The following is a 17,025-nucleotide window of genomic DNA, read 5'->3' as shown; positions in this document are numbered from 1 at the left end:
GGTGGTAAATGGCAGAGCCAGGTCTTGAAACTGGGTCTCCTGACTCCAAATCTAATGATTTTATTATTCCATCAACCTTCCTTAGATAGTTTTGTAAGGAAAATCCATTGCCAACCTCCTTTTCTATTAATATGAATTGTTCCAGATGATTATAGAAAAATGTCTCTTGTGATTCTGGGCAAGTCACTTAATTTCTGCCTCTGTATCCTCAACTATAAAATGAGTATATAAGTAGTACCTGCCTCCCAGGGTGGCCATGAGACAATATTTGTAAAAAGTACTTAGCACAATGTCTAGCACTATATGAATGCTTCCTCTTTCTCTTTCTCTCTCTCTCTCTCTCTTTCTCTCTCTCTCTCTCTCTCTCAATCCTTTCATTAAATAAAAATATTTGTGCATTCAGCAAGCATTTACTAAGTATCTGATATGTGCAAGGACTTGCCTAGAAGCAGCCAGATGTCACAGTGGATAGAGCACCCTGGGCCTGGAATCAGAAAGACTCAATTTCCTGAACTCAAATCCAGCCTCAGACACTTAGCTAGCTGTGTGACCCTGGGCAAGTCTCTTTACACTGCCTGCCTCAGTTTCCCCATCTGTCAAATTAACTGGAATATTCTATGTCAAGAAAACACCATATCATGAAGAATCAGACATGACTGAACAACAACAAATCCAAGTCCAGTGCATTCATTACCTTGATAACTGAACTTTATAATTTATTAAAATCCTCATAGATTTAAACCTAGAGAGGACCTCAGAGGCAATCTAACCCAATCCTATCATTTTACAAATGAGGAAATTAAGGTCCAAAGTGATAATGCAATGAAAGCGGGGTGGGGAATGGGGTGGGCAGCATTTGAAGCAGGGGCATTTAGAAATTGGCATTGAAGGAAGGTCAAGATTTCAACAAGTGGGGATGGAGCTGGGCTCTTGATAAAGTCATCAAATATTATGGAACATTATTGGAAAAAACTGTTCTGGATGCTAGGAATACAAAGGCAAAACATAATAAACAATCTTCACAAACCAAAAGATTGGCATTCTAATGGAAGATAGATGAATAGCTAAACAGATAAGTTAAAGAAAAATTTGAGAAAGGGGAGAGCACTAAGGAATGGTTGTTGTTGTTGGTGGTGGTGGTGGTGGTGGTTGTGTGTGTGTGTGTGTGTGTGTGTGTGTGTGTAGGGTGGGGAGAGATCAAGACAAGCTTCCTTTTGGAAGTAGCAACCAAGCTACTTGGAAGGACGCTAAGAATTCTAGGGTTTAGCAGTGAAGAGGAAGGGTGGGATATCTACTTTTGGAAGTTGCTAGTAGGCTACTGTGACTAAGACTTTGAGTTCATGAAGAAAAATAACAAGTAAATCTGGAAAGGTAGATGGGAGCCAGATGTGGAAGGCTCTATATGCTACACTAAAACACATAGATTTTATCCTAGCAGCAATAGGCAGCCATTAAAGTTTCATGAACAGTAGAGTACAATGGTCAGACCTTTGATTTAATATGTTCATTTTAGCAGCCATACAAAATATGACTTGGAGAGGGGAGAGATAGGGAGGGAGATCACTTGAGAAGCCACAGATTGTGACTTTGAGTGGAGAGAAGAAGATGGATGATGAAAGAGTAAGAGGAGACAGATGTAGGGGCACAAGAAAGTTATAGGGAACAATGTAAGCAAAGGCTCTGGATCAAGAAATTATTAGGAAATTTGGGAAACATACAAAAAAAAGTGTCCAATTCTGGGCACCACATTTTAGGAAGGACATTGACAAACTGAAATGAGGTGACACCCAATGAAAGTGAATAGTAAGGGACAGGAAAACATAACATAGGAGGATTCTAGTCAAAGGAACTGGGAATTTTAATGTAGAGAAGAATCAGGATAAGAACCTGATAGCTTTCTACAAGTATTGCAGACCTGTCAGGTGAATGAGAAAGTAAACTTGTCCTGCATCTTGTCAGAAGGAAGAACTGGGAAAAATGACTAAAAGTTTCAGAAACAGATTTCACCTCTTTCCAAGTAAAATTCTAAGATGCAGAACTGATCCTCTCTCACTAGAGGTCTTTAGGGGGAGAAATAAGATTATTTGAATTAAATTCTTGGCCCATGTTCTTCCTATCCACCAACCCTCATCAGAGTTCATCACTTCCCATCACCCCCTTTGTAAATGTGTGCTTAGAAAAAGGAAAACTGCTGGAATATAGGGCTGAATCACAATTAGGAAGCAGTTTGAATCACAAAAGTCCAGAATCTTAATTGGCACCAATTCCCTATGGAATTGTCCTCTTAGTCTGGATTTCCTTCTCTGTTCCATGAAGATGTCTAACTGGATGGCATCTAAGGTCCCTTCCAGTTCTGAAATCCTATGCTCTCAGGGTGCTCCCAACTATAACATCATTTTCTATATCCTAAAGTCTATTCCAGCTCAAGTAATAAATAATCTCTGTTGGATTTAATTTTGTTTTCAGATCTATATTCTTTCTCTCCTACTTTTCCCTACCACTACTACAAAGAGAACAAGAAAATATAATCTATCTACTAAGATTCCTCTCAGATGTGATATGATGTATCTAGAATTTGGAAGGTAATATGACTGTGAGTGGGAGATGGGCATGAGTTCCTTTTGTGTTACCAAAAAACAAACCTAGAATCAAAGTAGGTGCCCATGAGTTGGGAATTATCAAACTGTATTATATGAATGTCATGGAAAATTATTGTGTAGGAAGAAACAAAGATGAGGAATTCAGAGAAACAGTAGAAGATTTATATAAGCTTAAATAGAATAAAGTAAGCAGAGACAGTTAACTTCAGTTTACATTTATAGAGGGTATGGTTGCATAGGCAAGTAGGTGGCACAGTAGATAGAGCACCAGCCTTGGAGTCAAGAGGACCTGGGTTCAAATCCAACCTAAAACACTTAATAATTGCTTAGCTGTGTGACCTTAGGCATTGCCTTACAAAAATAAAGCAAAAAGAAAGAAAACCCCGAATGGGAATACAAAAAAGTCAGATATGAATTAAAACAACTGAATAACAACAAATGGTACAGGAGTAGAACTCTCCATGTAAAGAAGTCTGGTGACAAGACTTCTAGGAGACTTATGATGAAAGATAAGGAAAATGGCTTGTAAGAGAGTGTACAACATCCATGGATATTGGTTAACTGGTTCCTGGTAGCCAGCTACAGGTGGAGAGGAAGCTTTTTTCAAAAAGACCAGAGTCAACTTCATTATATCTTTGCTCTGTTTGTGTCTGGGCAATCTTCAAGATTCACTCACTTGGTCCATGACCTTATTTGTTTGTTTTTAATTTTTAGTTTTCTTTTTTCTATTCTAGGTGATGGGAGTGGAGTCTCAGACCTTGAGAGTTTCAAAGATCAGGAGAGTAAACCTCAGGAAACTGGGAGTCAGATCCAGGTTCGGTTTTGCAGCTAGTGCAGTATTAATCCCTCAAAGAGCCATTTTGAGACTGACATTCAACACCCTAATTCAGTGGAGAGAAGCTAAATCAAATCTAGATTTGAACTTGGTGGAACATGTCTTTTAAGAATTTAGTTAAGTTTTCAGACCATTTCCCTAGAGACTTAGAGAAGTAAACTTACTTTTTATACAAGTCACTCATTGTTAAGTAGTTAAATGAAACTGGGAGCTACTCCTCATTAACCCCCAGCAATGGGTATCACAGATAATGATGGCTTGAACCCATGGAGAAGCAAGAACCCCATAAACCACTTAGGGTTTCCTAGGATCTTGAGGAGGTGATGTACCCAACCTGAGATTGAGAGAGTGGGGCCAGAGCTTACATGTGACCCATTATGTTTTATCTATTATAATGCAAACTAATAGACCACTTTTGGTTGAGGACAGGAGATAAGGAAATGTACTTCCTTTTCTAGAGATGGGAAGGGCAGTGCTATAGGGAGCAGAATGTTGCAAACAAAGTCATTGGGCTGGCTTGCTTAATTGTTTTTTTATTAGAAGACCTCATTTCTCATCTCTCTCTCTCTCTCTCTCTCTCTCTCTCTCTCTCTCTCTCTTCCTCTCCCCTCCTCTCATCCCACCCTCTTTCCCTCTCTCCCCCCTTAACAGCTTCCATAATAGATGCAGTCATCATCTTTATATCTATATATTTTGTCCTAATCTCTCCTGATTTACAATCTTGCATCATCAGCTATCTTTTAGACATTCTTCCAAGATGACATATAAAATACTGTTTGGCATTTAAAAAGCCCTTCCAAATCTGCTCACCCCCCTCCATTCCCAGTCTTTCTTATGCCGTATTTCCCTCACATACTCTGCCATTCATTGACATCAGCTTCCTGATAGTTTTCCTGAAACAAAAGCTCTCCCAACCTAGACCTTTTTACCAGATCTCCCATACCTTGAATATTCTTCCTCATCTTCACCTTACAGCTTCCATCAAGTCTCAGTTAAACCCCCATCTCCTACAAGAAGCCTTCCCCATCTCTTTTCATTCTGATGCCTTCTCTTTGTTAGTTATTTTCCCTTCTATCCTGTATCTAAATTGTTTGTCCATAATTGTTCATTGTTGTCTCGCCCATCAGACTAGGGGCTCCTTGAGGCCAGGGACTGGTTTTTAACTGTCTTTATATCTCCAGCCCAGAGAGAAGTGCCTATCACATTGTAGATATTTCTAATAATATCCTTTTTGATTGGCTACCGTGAACTCTTCTTACTGTCATTTCCATTCATCCTTCTAGTCCTGGTTCTAGCGGCAGTCGACCCCAGGTAGTTGTTAGGTCCTTGATGGAAAATGGCAGGTTAAGGTGCTGTTAAAAATAGGAATCAGGCCCAGAAGAGAGGAGAGGAAGCTGGTTGGGTAATCACACAGAAGGGACCTGGGATGGCACCTGAGATGACTGGACAGGGGAGCTTCAGGGGAATGTGTGTGAGGCAGCTCAGTGGTGCTCATTGTGGTGATGGTAGAAGCCTACCCAAGTGGGCTTCATCTTCCAGGACCAGCACAGACTAGCTATCCATCTGCTCCATGAGCTCATGCTTCCCTGTGTTCCCTCTCACCCCCCAACACACCCACATGCAGACACACAGTGTATTTCCCGATACATAGGACTCTACCCATAAACTGCCAGTCTATACCTGCCAATCCACATGTTCCAGCTCCCTCCATCCTTGACATGAATTCAGCCAACCCACCCAAGGCTCTCGGTTCATCAGACCATAAGAGTAGGAAGGGAGCTTAGAGCAGAGAGTGTCAGAGTTGAGAGTCTTTAGGATGTCAGAGATCATAAGACCCTTTGAACATACAATGTCAGGCCTAGGAAGAACCCTAGAGCTGGGAGGGGCCTTAGAGAACCTTTGATCCAACTCTCCATTTTACAGATGAAGAAACCAAGGTCCAGAAAAATGCAGTGAGTGTGTCCACACAGCGCTGCCAGCCTGCCCCATCCCCCAAACCGAATGATCATTCAGAGCCTTAGATGATGGCTGAGGATGGACTGCTCCTCCAAGAGTAGGGGTCTCAAGGAAAATGTCCCGAAACTCTGAGAGAAGTTACTTGTCAAAAGTCAGGGAGTTATCTGCAGAGCCAGGTGTCCTAATTCAATTTTATGTTTCTGGCTGACCTCTGTTGTCTAAGGAGAGAACCTTAATGAGGGTAAATATAAGGTTGGGGAGAAGGAGTTATAAGAAATGGTGGTTTGGCTTCCACAAGAATGTGAGGAAAGATTGTTAGTTTACATTACAAATACTGGGGTCTGCCTGTGATTGTGCCTATGGGCAGGTATATGTGTGTAAGACAAAGGAATTGACCCCAACCTAATCAGACCTGAGATTAGATCAGACCTGCCCCATCTGGTTCCCAGTTGACCTAGGGTTCTTGTCCTTTAGAAGTGCACCTGCTTAAGTTGGTTCATGCATATTACTGTTCATTCCTCTATGCTCATTAGTATAATAAGCAGGCAGGGAAAACATTTGGAGTGAATGTATTGATTAGATTGTAACTGTGGCCAATGATTAGCATGAAGGGGAGAACAAACCTTTCAAGCTGCATATAAGATTGGACATTGTTATAATTCAGGGCCTTCTTTCATTAGGAGAGAAAGTCCTTCTTTGCAAAGAAAAGTTAACAAAAGCCATTTTAATCACTCTGGACTAAGTATTTATAATTAAAAGCCATTAATAACAGATTGGAAGAATTTGTGCAAATGGAAAGAAGGAAGGAAAAGAAGGAATAAGAAAGGGAGGGAGGAAGGAAAGGAGAAGGAAGGAAGGAAGGAAAGGAAAGAAAGATGGGAGGGAGGAGGAAAGAAAAAAAGGGAGAGAGAATGCAAAGTACTTTACAGCTCTTTCATTCAGTCCTCACAACCAACCCAGAGAGGTATGTGATATAATAGCCATTTTACAGATGAGACACTGAGGGAGGCAGAAATTAAATGACTTCTCTGGGTCTCACACCTAATAAATGACTGAGAACATATTTAAACTCAGATCTTCTCAACTCCAGGTTCTATCTGTTGTACCACCTAACTGAAGGCAAAATTCAAAATTTGTCTGCATTATCTACAACCTTACCCAATCCTCCTTAATTTTAGTGCCTTTTCTTCTGAAATTATCTTCAAATTACCCATTATTTATCTTCTTTGTATATTCAGTTATGTCCAACCCTTTATGACCACTTTTGGGGTTTTCTTGGCAGTGATTCTGGAATGATTTGCCATTTCCTTCTCCAACTCATTTTAGAGTTGAGGAAACTGGGGCAAATGGGTAATTTGCCCAGGGTCACACAACTATTAAGTGGCTAAGACTGAATTTAAACTCAGGTCTTCCTGACTCCAGAACTGCACTCCATTCACTATGTTTGTAGGTTGTTGTTTGTATATTATTAAGAACAGGGACTATTTCTTACCTTTTCTTTTTTATGTTCTCACAGCTTAGCACAGTGCCCAGCAAATGGTAGGTTCTTAATAAATGCTTATTGACTTGATTTACTATATAAAGATGAACTTCCTGACATCAGAAATATTTCAAAGTAGAATGGGCTATCTCTGGAGATATTAGGTTCTCTTCTTAGATATGTCTTACCATTTTTTCCCAGGAAGAATAATAGAGGGATATTCTATTTATGTCTGGACTGGCTTAATAAATTGCTTGAAATTCCTTCCAACTCTGGAATGCTCTGGTTCTGGATAATGACTTTTTCCATATGATAGGGGACTCAGGGCAGTAGTTTATAGGATAGAGAATGGAATGTTCTTAGGAGACATCCTCAGTGGGGGTCTTAAAAGGCCAAAGTCCTCCTTTATTTCCTGACCTTGTAAGAAAGGTGACCGATCTTCAGACTCTGGGAGCCATACCAGGAGCCATACCAGGAGGCAGCCCAATGAGAGTCTGGATTTGTCTAATAATAATAATAATAATAACAGTAACTTACATGTACGTAACACTATATGACTACAAAGAACTAGCACATCTGAGCTCTCAGTGTAATGTGCAGAACAAACAGCCACGAGGGAGATAGGAAATGGAATATTACCTCCTTTATGCATATAAAGGAACTGAGGCTCAGAGAGAAGCAGGGACCTGACCATCATCACTAAGTGGGTAAGTAATTGATCTGGAATTCAAAACCAAACTTCTGGCATCTAGTCCAAGGCTTCCCCATTGAATTGAAATCCCCTTTATTAAGAAGAAAACTTCCCATCTGTCTCTTGATGCAAGGTGGTTATTTTAGCCTGGCTTATCTTGATGAGGGTAGAGGGATGTTTATAGTCATTTTTCTTTTCTTTTTTTCTAATTATATTCAAAGATAGTTTTCAACATTCATTCTTTTGCAAGCTTTTGAATTCCACATTTTTCTACCACACTCCCTTCTCTACTCTCTTCCATGGTAGCAAACATTCTGATATAAATTGGATTTAACATTTTCAATTTAGTCATGTGAAAGAGGAACTTAGAATTGAAAGCATGAGAAAGAAAGGAAAAAAAAAATAAAAGAAGTTAAGATTCTATATGCTTTACTCTGAATTTAAACTCCATAGTTTTGTGATTTTTTTGCTGGATGTGGATGGAATTTTCCATAACAGGTCTCTCAGGATTGTCCTTGATCTCCGTACTGCTGCTGAGTGGAGCTATGTCCATCATAGTTGATCATCTCACAGTGGCTCTTCTTATTTCACTCAGCATCAATTCATGCAAGTCTTTCCAGGCTTTTCTAAAGTGCAGCTGCTCATGATTTCTTACAGAAAAATTGTACTCCATCATATTCATATGCCATAATTTGTTCAGGCAATTCCCAATGGATGGATATCCCCTCAATTTTCAGGGTTTTTTTGTCATTATAAAAAGAACTGCTATAAGAAATGTTTGTACAAGTGAGTTTTTTCTTCCTTTTTATGATTTTCTTGGGGTTATAATGAACCTTGGAGTTTCTTGACTTGGATCAAAGGTCATGTACCATTTTATTGCCCTTTAGGCATAATTCCAAATTATGTTCTGGAATGGCTGGATCAGTTCACAACTCCACCAACAACTGTGCATCTCAGTTTTCCCACATCCCCTACAACACTGATCATTTTCTTTTTCTGTCATTTTAGCCCATCTGATAGTTGTGAACTAGTACCTCAGTTACTTTAATTTATATTTCTCTAATCAAGAGTGATTTAGAGCATCTTTTCATATGACTTAGAGTTGTCTCAGCTTTTCCCACTACTATTGGAGATCAATAATAAATAAAAAAATACCATTTCACTGACTATCCCTTCATATTTAGCCTATGATAGAACAGAGCTTAGAATAGAGAAGATTAGATTAGGGAGTCACTACCCACTCTAACTAACCCTATTGTTTTGCAGACAGAAAAACTGAGGCAGTGAAAAGAAAAAAAACTTTCTTCCCAAGGCTGCCCAATAAATTGCTAAGTAAACTAGGACTAGAACCCAGATCTGACTTTTGAACTACCAATCAATGAATCAATCAAACAAATTTATATAATGTATAAGGTGCAATGCTAAACACTAGGAATAAAAAGATAAAATTGAAAATAGTTCCCCTTCCCCTTTAAGAACTGTGCATTCTGCCAAGGGATTGTTCTTCACCTCAGTTAAATCATATGATTTCATATAAACTCACTATGATTCAGACAACCAAAGTTTACATTGCTCTTTCTGTGGAAAGATACCTTGTTAAACAAATACATGGTGTAAGCCAGGAGGAGATTATACATGTAAAGTGTTTTACAAACCTTAGAGTACTATAGGAAGTTAGCAGTTATTGTATTATTGTTATGCATGTTTAATCTATTTAGGGGAACAATTGATATGATAAGTGTAGGTCACTCTTATCATGAAGGAGTCTTCAAGTGGATCTCAGAGGGTCTCTGATTGCCTGGATACTGTCACTAGATTTTTTTAAAAGTAATGATGCTTGGGGCAGCTAGGTGGCACAGTGGATAGTGCGCCGGCCCTGGAGTCAGGAGGACCTGGGTTCAAATCCAGCCTCAGACACTTAATGATTACCTAGCTGTGTGGCCTTGGGCAAGCCACTTAACCCCATTGCCTTGCAAAAAAAAAAGGTAATGAAGCTTTCTCACAGAAGTCTAAAAAAAGGGGGGGGGACCTATAAAAAGATTTAGAACAACTCTTTGTTGTGATAAAGAATTAGAAATTGAAGGGATGCCCATCAGTTGAAGAATGGCTAAACAAATCGCGCTCTATGATTGTGATGGAATATTATTATGGTGTAGAAATGACTAGGAAGGATGGTTTCAGACTTACACGAACTGATACAGAACCAAGAGGACATTGTACACAATAAAAGTAATCTTAACTGTGAAAGATTTTGCTACTTTGATCAATATAAAGATCCAAGGCAATTTCAAAGTGCTCATGATGAAAATGACTATTCATCTCCAGAGAGAGAACTGATGAATTCAGAGCGCACGTATATTTTTTCACTTTTAAAATTTTTCTTGCTTTGGGGAAAATGGTGAATATGGAAATATGGTTTACATGACTTCACATGTATAATGGACATATTAACTTGTCTTTTCAATGAGTAGGGGAGAGATGGGAAGAAGGGGCAGAATTTAAAGTTCAAAATTTTTAAAAATGAATATAAAAATAAAAAAGATTGCATCATAAAATAATAAAGATTATAAAACTGCCTTTCTTTAAAAAATATTCCTTGGTTCTCACTTATTCAGATGGATGTATTCTCCAGGTAACAGTATTAAAAGACAACTATCATTGAAACCTATGTGCTGGGCATTTTGAGGAGGGAGAATCAGAGATGGACACATCTTTCTGAAGGGAACAGCTGAAAAAAATCTAATAACACAAGGCTGAAGGGTTATGATGGTTAGCCTTTATGCTCAGAGGACCAGCATTGCATCACCATGTTGGGTCAGGGCTTGGTGTGTCCAATTGTAGCTGATTAAACTAATGTAAGTTCAGAAGACTCTACCACAGTTGGGCACAAATAGTAAATTTGGAGTAGAGATGGCTAAATTTGTGCATCTCATAATAATAATAATAATAATAATAATAATAATAATGATAATAATAATAATAATAATATGGCATTAGGGAATAGTGAACTTATAGAAGCTGTAGAAGGACTTGCAATCTGGAAAGGACTTAGAACATAGACAGTCCAGAATCAGAAGGGATCTTAGAGCATGTCTTAGCAGTGTGGTATAGTGGAAAACTCCCTGATTTTGGTGTTAGAGGTTTTGGTTTCAGATCTTGCTCCCTCCCCCACCCCCCGTTTGTTTCTTCATCTATAAAATGGGTGACTTCTGTGGTTTCTTCAAGCTCTATAGCTATGATCTTATGTTATCTTAAGAATGTTAAAGCTAAAGACCTTCTAACTTGGAATGTTCAAACACAGAATATTTGAGCTGGAAAGGGGAATGGTGATTCATGTTTCTATTGTACTAGAAACTTACAGAGCACCTTGCTCACACTATCTCTGTGAGTGAGGAAGGTGGTACCAAGTATATTATTCTCATTTTACAGAGGATAAAATTAAAACTTGGAGAGGGTAGTTCCCTTGCCTGTGGTCCACAGCTAGTTTTGGGGCCAGTATTTGAATCCAGGCTTCCTAACTCTCCATCCTATGGGTTTTTTTAAAATTAGAATTTGCTGCATTATAAAACCACTTTGGCTATTAAATACTTTTTGAATTTGAAATTCCAGACTTTGAGAGTTGAAAGGGCTTTCACAGACATCTAGAACCAACCAAACTATACCTGAACAGGGACCCCTGCTACCCCTTCCCCAACAAGTGATTACTTATCCTTTGTTTTGAGACCTCCAGCGAGAGGGAATTCAGTGCCTCCCAAGTGAGCCCATTATCCTTTCAGACAGGCTCTTTGGAAGTTTTTTCTTACATCAAGTTGAAATCTCACTCCATTCGACATTCCCTCATGGCTTCCAGTTCTGCCCTCTCTGGCCAAAGCAGAACTGGTATTATTGACTTAGACTTAGACTTTTTGATTCAGGGAATATTATAGAGATAAAGGAGGAGGAAGCTTGAGTATAAAATATAACAAATTTGGGTTAAAATATAACAAATTTTGGGTATAAAATATAACAAATTAAGGTTATTTTCATGTAAAGAATGATTGCCCACAGGTGTTTTTTTATAATATGTAATTTCATATTTAATGTTGGAATATGACTCATTATTTGCTCATGGATCCCTTATTATGGAGAACAGGGAATACTGACACTGTCCAAATCCTTCATTTTAAATATAAGGAAACTGAGATCCAGAGAAGTAGAAATGACTTTTCCAAGGCCACAAAGACAACTTGTTTTCCCCTTTACTTTTTCCATCCCCTCTCTACATCTTTCTCTCCTTTTCCTTTTTTCCATTCTTGCCTTCTATCCCTCTCTTCCCTTCTTTCTCTTAAACCTGGCCTCTTATCTCCTCCTCATTCTTCTTTCCTCCCTCTCTCTTGTTCCATGCCTCCCTTCTCCTTTCATGTCTTCTCCCTGCCCTTTCTCCTCTTTTCCATCCTCTCCTTTCCTCCCCATCTTTCTTGCTCCCCCCCTTCCTCCATTTGACTTCTTTTCTTTCTCTCTTTTCCTTCTAGACTGCTATAATCAGTAACAGCTTTTGCCTCACTCCAGTCAGACAGTTGGATAAGACCAAAAGCCATCTAGGCAAACCAATATCTGAGCAAGATTCAGAGACAACAACGTCAAACAAGGACTGGTCCAGTCTTTGCTGTAAGAATTCCAGTGAGGGGCAACCTCATGACCTCCAGAGACGACTCACTTCATTTTCAGACATCTCTGAATGTTAGGAAATATTACACCAAGGCTAAACCTGCTTCCTGACTGCTCTCAGGCCTCATCCAGCTCTTATATGAGAAGGTGAGGTCGCTGAGGGCTAGGTGGGAAACACAACCCAGGGTGCCCACTGGGGCCCTGGGCCCCTCCCTGCCCCTGCCTGGGAAGGATGTGTTAGCCTGGGGCTTGGGGGAGCAGGTAGGAAGGATTAATGTGAGCGAATGGAAATCAGGCGGTGGGAATACAGGGGACAGGAAACTGCCTGCACGTCTGGGCAATCAGATAACCCAAATCACCGGCACCGGTAATTGAGGAGAAGGAAAATATATTAATCTCCTAAGTGGGGTGGGAGGAGCTTCCTCCTCCTACTCATAGGGTTAGATGGGCCTTTGAACCTTGAATGTCAGAACTGGAGTGGGCCTTAGAACACAATGTCAGAGCTGGAAAGGGTTTTAGAACATAGAATGAATGTTAGAGCTGGGAAAGTCTCAGAACAGGGAATGTCAGAGCTGGAAGGGCCATTAGAACACAGAACATCAGACCTGACATAGAATGTGAGATATTTAGGAAAGCCTTCAGAACAGGGAATGTCAGAGTTGGGAGAGGTGTTAGAACACAGAATGTCAGAGCTGGAGGGATCTTGGAGACTCATCTAGACCTTATGTTATACTGTAGTTAAGAAAACGGGACCAGATTTGAGAAAGTGATTTACTCAAAGTCACATAGGCAAGGGTCTGTGGAGCATCTATGTGTTCATATATGCAGCAATATTACTTTATTTTCTCATCTCTCGGTACATTTAATGCTTGCAAAGCCTTTACTTCCCTAGGGTATGGAGTGCAAGAAGGATCATGGCTGGCTCGTGGACTTTACACCATAGAATATTAGAGCTGAAAGGAATCTCAGTCATCATCTAATTCAGGGGTTCTTAAACTGACAAAAGGACCCATGGTTTCAGAAGAGGGAAAAAAAAGTTGCATCTTTTTTACTCATCTACCTCTCACCAAAAAATTAAGCAAAACCTTACTGTGTGACTCTGGTCAAGTCATTTAACCTCTCAGCCTCAGTTTCCTTAACTTTAAAATGGGATAATAGCATCTACTTCCCTGGGTTTATGGAGATGCAAACATCAATCAAAAGCACGGTCTAGAAAATTCAAATTTAAAGATCAGTATCATCTTTATCTGGTTTTAGGACTATTGAGCATTGGGAGTTTTCATTGATCTGGTTTCTCTAAGAGTTGTGAGGACCAAATGAGATTTAAAACCTTAAAGTGCTATATAAATTCCAGATATTAGCAATTGAAATCTAGTGGTTCTCAAAGTTCTCAAAAGTCTAGGTGTTCCTGGGACCCCTTCAGAAAAATTCATGAGGTTAAAGGTATTTTCATAATCATATTAAAAGCTTTTAATTTCTAATGACATATTTTGATAGCTGTAATCCCCATAAACACTCTTGTGGGGGGAGGGATCTTTAAAAGTTCCCCAAGGGCGGCTAGGTGTCCTAGTGGATAAAGCACCAGCCTTGGAGTCAGGAGTACCTGGGTTCAAATCTGGTCTCAGACACTTAATAATTACCTAGCTGTGTGGCCTTGGGCAAGCCACTTAACCCCATTTGCCTTGCAAAAACCTAAAAAAAAAAAAAAAAAAGTTCCCCAAGACCAAAACCCTTGAAAACTGCTGATTAAATTCAGTCACCTCATTTTACTCCTAAGTAAACAGAGGCTTAAAGAGATTCAACAACTTGCTAAGATCACACAGTTAATCAAAGATGGGTCATGGCCTTGAACCCATTTCTGCTCTCTTTCCAGTCTCCTATTCTTTATTATTTATGTCTTATATGTGTATATGTGCACTAGATGGTACAGTGGGTAAAGTACTGACCCTGAAGTCCAGAGGACCTGAGTTCAAATTTGACCTCAGATACTAGCTGTGTGACTTGGGCAAGTCACTTAATCCTGATTACCTTGAATCCAAGGCTTTCTCCAGTCGACTGATTCATATCTGGCCACTGGACTCAGATGGCTCAGGAGGAGAAAGTGAGGTTGGTGACCAAGCACAGCCCCAACTCATACAAATCCAATTCATGCATCACCTCCCTTATATCATGATCTTCTTTGAGAATGAAGAACAGACATTATTTATATGTCATTCAGCAAACTCAGATTAAGGGCCTGCTACGAACAGCTCCAGCCTCAGAAATTTACCAGCTATATGACCCTGGGTAAATCACTTAACCCTGTTGACCTCAGTTTCCTCATATGTATAATAAGCTGGAGAAGGAAATGGTAAATACCAAATGAAGTTAAGAAGCATTGGACATGACTGAAAAGACTGAATAACAATAAAATGTACATAATACAAGGTTAGGACCTGGGCAAGATGTACTATGTAGATAATTATATTTAGATAAATGACCCTACTATCATGATATTTATCTCTTAATTGACTATTCAAGGCAATAAACATTTATATACATAGATGAAAAACACCATGTGCCAGGCTCTTTACAAATATTATCTCATTCTATACTCACAACTTTGGGAGATATGTGTCATTATTATTCCCAATTTATATATGAGGAAACAGATGCAGGCAGAGGTGAAGTGACCTTCACCAGGGTCACACAGCTAATAAGTGCCTGAGGCTGGATTTGAACTCTGGTATTGAATCCTGTCCAGGACCACCTAGCTACCTTTGAACATTACACTAAGATGTGGTTGCCAATAAAAATGAAAGCAAATGATAAACCTACCATGCATGAGAAGACTCAGAGGACATGAGTTCAAAGATGACCATGACATGACTTCCCAGCTATTTAAGAAGGTGCTAATCACTTCTTTTGTCCCAGATTTTAGTTATCTCTGCTTTAAAATTGGAGTTAGATAGTCTGTGGATCTCTGAAACCCCTTCTAGCTTTAAATCCTGAAGCCCAATGATTCTGAATGAAAGTTTTTGAAATTACAAATCTGTTGAAAATGTGGTCAGTTAAGGTGATACAGTATAGAAAGCATCAGTCTTAGAGTCAGGGGGATCTGAGTTCAAATTTGACCTCATACATTTGACACTATGACTTTGGGCAAGTCATTTCATATCTGACCCCTGATCCCAGATGATTCTGGAGGAGAAAACAAGGCTGGTGACTTAACAGAGTCCCCTCTCACTCAAATCCAATTCACATGCTTGTCATAGCATCACTCCCTGATATCATGGTGTTCTTTGAGAATGAAAGACAAACATCCTCATAATCCTTAAAACAAGGGTGGAGGAGATGGATTAGAACATTTTAAAGTTACTTCCATCTCTACTTTTATGTTCTCTGATCTCAATGTGACTTGGGAGAGAGGGGGAAGAAAACTAAGTCTCTCTCTCTCTCTCTCTCTCTCTCTCTCTCTCTCTCTCTCCTCCCTCCCTCTCCTTTCTAACCCATTTCCCCTTCCCCCCCTTTCTTCTCTTCTCTTTGTCTCCCCCTTCTCAATCTCTGCTTCTCTCCTTCCTATCTCTCTCTTTCTCTTTGCCTCTCTCTCTCTCTCTCTCTCTCTCTCTCTCTCTCTCTCTCACACACACACACACACACACACACACACACACACACACACACACATTCGTGAGCAACAAATATAGTAAAAGCAAAAGATTCAGAGATCTACCTTCACACAAATGCATACAACTTCTATACTTTCTCTTTGGAAAAGTTATTTCAGGCTCTAGATAGAATTTCTGATCTGACAAATACCAATAATAGACAGAATTGAATATTGGGTTGCTGAAGACAATGTATTTCAGAGAATCAGAGAGGGAGCCAGGGAAACCAGAGAAAGGAGAGAATTAAAAAAGGAGAGACAGGGTAAGGTGGGGGACAGCTTTGGATGTGAGAAGTAGATACTGAAACACACCTAGAGATATAGAGGTTAGGAATAGAGACAGACATGAGGAGTGATGCTGTAAGAAGGGCAGAGACAGAAGGGTGAAAGAATGAAAGAAAAAGAAACAGACAGCTGGGAGAAGGGAGAAAGGCAAAAAAAAACCCCCAAAGGAATGAAAGGAGAGGAAAAAAGAGGGAGAGGAAAGGGTGGAAACAAGAAGAGAGAGAAGGAAGAGGAAGGGAGGGAAAAGGAGAAAGAAGGGAAAGAAAAAAAGGATGAGGGGAGAAAAAGGAAGAGAGGAAGAGAGAAAGGTGAAGAAAAAGTAATAGTAGTAGTAGTAGTAGTAAAAGAAGAAGAGGAGGAGGAAAAAAGGAGGAGGAAGGAGAAGGAGGAAGAGACAAGAGAGAAAAGAAGAGAGAAGGGAGAAAGAAAAATTTGTTTAACAACCATAAAGTGAAATGAATTTTTTAATTCTTTTGCTCCACACAGCCTGATTCTGGACTCCAGTCTCATGGGATTATCTGCAGACTTTGTTTGGACCATATAACCTCTATTCCATCCCTGCCATTTACATTGAAATGGACCCCATAATTATTCTGGGGGCCATTATTCCATACTTCCTGCTATGACTGAGATCCCAATATATTTCAGGTCAAAATAAAAGGTCTATCAATGAAACCCCCAACTCACTTCATGTGGTTTTGTTGCCTTAGGCATACAAGGGACAAGGGATAGAAAACAAAAGGAGAGAGAAAAAAAGAGAGGAGACAAAGAGCCAGATTGAGAGAGAGAGAGAGAGAGAGAGAGAGAGAGTTGAAGGAGAGACAGAAATACTTTGAGAAGAGGGAGCAGGAGGAAAAAACCAATCATTTATTAACCACTTGTTTT

Source organism: Macrotis lagotis, chromosome 1 (genome assembly GCF_037893015.1).
Source record: "Macrotis lagotis isolate mMagLag1 chromosome 1, bilby.v1.9.chrom.fasta, whole genome shotgun sequence".
Lineage (NCBI taxonomy): Eukaryota > Metazoa > Chordata > Mammalia > Peramelemorphia > Peramelidae > Macrotis > Macrotis lagotis.
This window is presented reverse-complemented; position numbering follows the sequence as displayed.